Here is a 3,935-nt window from a genome sequence, read left to right on the forward strand (position 1 = left end):
GTCATCAAATCTCTGCCAAATAGCCATGCCCCTAGACTAGATGGTTTCAATGGACTATTCATTAAAAAGAGTTGGGACATAATCAAAGGTGACTTTCTAAGATTTTTCAGAGATTTCTATCATCAGAATACAGACTTAAAGAGTGTGAACTCCTCCATGATTGCCCTAATCCCAAAAAAGAGCAATCCTAAAATAGTTGATGATTACAGGCCCATTTCTCTCCTGAATTACACCCTTAAGTGCATCACAAAGTTACTTTCAGCAAGGCTGCAATCTATGATCCTGCAACTAGTACACACCAATCAATATGGATTCATTAAGGGAAGAACAATCCAAGATTGTCTAGCATGGGCATTCCAATTCCTCCATCTCTGTCATCACTCAAAAAAGGAAGTCATAGTTCTCAAACTGGACTTTGAGAAAGCTTTCGACAAATTAGAGCATGAGGTTATATTGCAAATTCTTAAATATAAAGGATTGTCTTCAAGATGGATAAATTGGAATCATAACATTTTGAGCTCAGGTACTTCCTCTGTTCTACTGAATGGTATTCCTAGAAAAGGATTTGAATGCAAAAAAGGGATCAGGTAGGGTGACCCACTATCAACCCAGTTGTTTATATTAGCAGTTGATCTTCTACAGTTTGTTGTCAACAAAGCTTGGCTGATGGGCATCCTCAAGCACCCTCTTGGTGACACCTTTGGAGGTGACTTCCCAATTGTGTAGTATGCTGATGATACTCTTCTCATCTTGCCTGGAGATGCTAGAACCCTTTTTAACCTCAAATGCTTATGAAGATCACTCTCTAATTCTAGTGGTTTACATGTGAACTTTGGGAAGTCATTCTTAGTACCCATTAACTTAACAGATGAAAAGGCCATACATTTAGCAAGAACATTTGGTTGCAGCATAGAAACTATGCCCTTCACATATTTGGGTCTACCACTTCGAACAACTAAGCCTACCCTGCAAGAATTCACACCTCTTTTGACAGAGATTGAGAAAAGGCTTTGTGGAGTCAGCAAACACCTATCTTATGATGGAAGGCTCATTTTAGTGAATTCTGTATTTTCAGCTCTCCCTACATTTTACATGTGCAGTCTCAAAATTCCACCTCAAGTAATTAAGCAAATTGATATTTATAGAAAGCATTGCTTATGGAGCAAGGGTGACATCAACAAAACAGGAACTTGTCTTGCTGCCTGGGAAACAGCCTAGTAAGCCAAAGAATCAAGGAGGGCTAGGTATTATTGACATTAAGAGTTAGAACAGTGCTTTACTCATGAAATTTTTGGACAAATTTTATGAGGCAGATATACCCTGGGTCTCCCTGACATGGTCCAAATTCTACTCCAATCTTCAGACACCACCATAGGCTAGGAGTCCAATTGGATCCTTTTGATGGAAAGACATTATGACTCTTTTTGATAAATTCAGAGATCTTGCCATCTGTAATCCAAGCAATGGAAGGACTGTCCTTTTCTGGGCTGATAAATGGTCAAATCAAAGTCTCCAAGAGCTTTACCCTCAACTCTTATCTTTTACCAAAAAGAAGAAATGTTCGTCAGATTTTTTCTAGATCAAGATGTGAATATAATTTTTAGCATGCACTTGTCGACACAAGCTACAAATTAGCTAGAAGAAGTGCAAACCCTTATACAGCAGAGAACTTGGAATGCAGATACAAAGGACATATGGTGCTATTCTTGGGGATCATGCAAATACAGTAGTAAGAAGGCTTATAAAATTTTGATTGGACACACAGAAACCTCTCCACTCTTCAACTAGATGTGGGCCTCCAACAACCTTGGTAAACATAAGTTTTTCTTTTGGCTCCTGCTCAAGGATAGAATCAACACAATGAATTTATTAAGGAGGAAAAACATGGAACTAGAAAACTATAATTGTGTCCTATGTAACTTTGATTGTGAGGAAACTAGCATGCATCTGTTCTTTGAATGCCACTTTAGTACAGCCCGTTGGAACACAATCCCCATATGCTAGAACACAAATATGCCTCCTTTAGATATGGTTATTGATGCTAGAACATCCTTTGGAAGTCCAATCTTTAGAGAGATCTTTATCACGGCATGCTGGATCATTTGGGTAACAAGAAATGCAGTCATCTTTGACAATGGACAGATCAACCACAACAACTTGAGAAGACAGCTCAAGGAGGAACTTGACCTTGTTTGCATAAAGGCCAAGCCAAGTAGACAGGCTGCACTAATCAACTGGAAGGAGAATCACACTTAGACTTTGTTTCCATTCTCCTTTGGGCCTTGTGGCCTTGTACTTTTACTTTTTCTATTGCACTTCCTCTTGTGTAACCCATGTACAAAACATTCTTTTATTTAATTGAAAAGCAAAAAAAAATATCAGGTAGGGGATTCCCCTACTGATTCGGTCAAAAAAACTTGACTTGAGTAGCCATCAACTCTTCAGCTATCTTCTTGGTCATCTTAGTGGTGTCGGCTTGCATCTTGTCGATCTCCGACATTGTTTCTTCTCATGCAGTGAAGCACTAAAAGAAGACCTTTCTCTGATATCAATTGAAAGGATCTAAACAATGCCTAGAGGGGGTGAATAGGAGTATCTAAAAAATTCTGCATAATCTCAAAATCAAATGTCAGTGACAGTCAGAAGTCCTGACAGTTTGGGCCAGAACTTTTGGTAGCCGGATGTTTCAACGCAAATAGCTAGGAGTTCCGGCACCTACGAGAATTTCACTTCAAGTGCTAAAATGAACTTTGAGTGCAAGATATCTTATAACCCCACTTCCTAGTGGTAAGATGAAGTGTTGGGGCTACTCCTTTGACGCCGAAAGGTCACCACTCCGTAGATCGAGTCCAAACCCTAAGAGGAGAGTTGAGGAGGAAGACAAACCAACAAGAACAAATATGATAGCACAAATCTCAATAATAATAAGAACGCAGGACATAAGGATTTATCCTAAGTTTGGCAACCCCACAATGGAGCTCCTGCATCCTCGTTGTTGAGGTGACCACAAAGGTCGCAGTCTCTTCCACCTCCCTATCTCTCTCGAAGCAATCACAAAGGTCACTCGAGCTTTCCACTAAGAAATCGAGGGTAATACAAACTTTCCAAGGCCCTTTCATAAGATGGAAGTTCTTGGGCGACACCTAGCCGGCTAGGGTTCTAAGAACCCAAGAGTAATAGACGCAAATCCAACTGGCTTGATGAGGAAATCAAGTGCTCAAGATTGCCAAAGTGATTTTCTCACTCAATCCACTCTCCTTTCACTCAAAACCCTAGGGGAATCGAAGATTGGGGCAAAAGGGAGAGGAGAGGGGAGCATTAAATGCTTGGGAGCTATTTTGGATGAAGGTTGGTGAGCAATAAATGAGTGGGTATTGGTTAAAAGAGAGGAGAGAGCTATTTATACTCATACTAGAAACCAACCATTCAGATCTGTGTCAAAAGTTCTGACACAGATCGACAGAACTTTTAGCCCTTCTACAAAACACCATTCAAGGCGCAGTCAAAGGTGGTCAACATAGCCAGAGCCAAAACTCCCAATAGAATGTCAAAACTTCTAACAGTCGGGACTTTCGAGTTTTGTTAGGACTCTCGATGCATAGCCGAGCCAAGGGGCTAAGTCCTAGGGCATCAGGACTTTCGGCAGGAGCCAAGACTTCTGGCACCCGGAACTCCTGACTCTCCTCGGGACTTCCGATGGGCGAAGGTGGATAGGCAGGCTGGTGGTTAAGTTAGCAAGCGCTGGGACTTTAGGCACCAAATGTTGTGACTTCTAACAGCCGGAACTCCCAGCTCACGCCAGGACTTCCGACTACCAAAAGTCCACAAACTATGTCTAAGCATTCGTGAGGTGATTTTGTGTCTCTCTTTTGATTTTATTTTCATGCTTGAGCACTATATCTTCCTCAGACCACCAAAACTTACATCCCACTTCA

The sequence above is a fragment of the Miscanthus floridulus genome, chromosome 18, assembly GCF_019320115.1.
Source record: "Miscanthus floridulus cultivar M001 chromosome 18, ASM1932011v1, whole genome shotgun sequence".
In the NCBI taxonomy this organism is placed as follows: Eukaryota; Viridiplantae; Streptophyta; class Magnoliopsida; order Poales; family Poaceae; genus Miscanthus; species Miscanthus floridulus.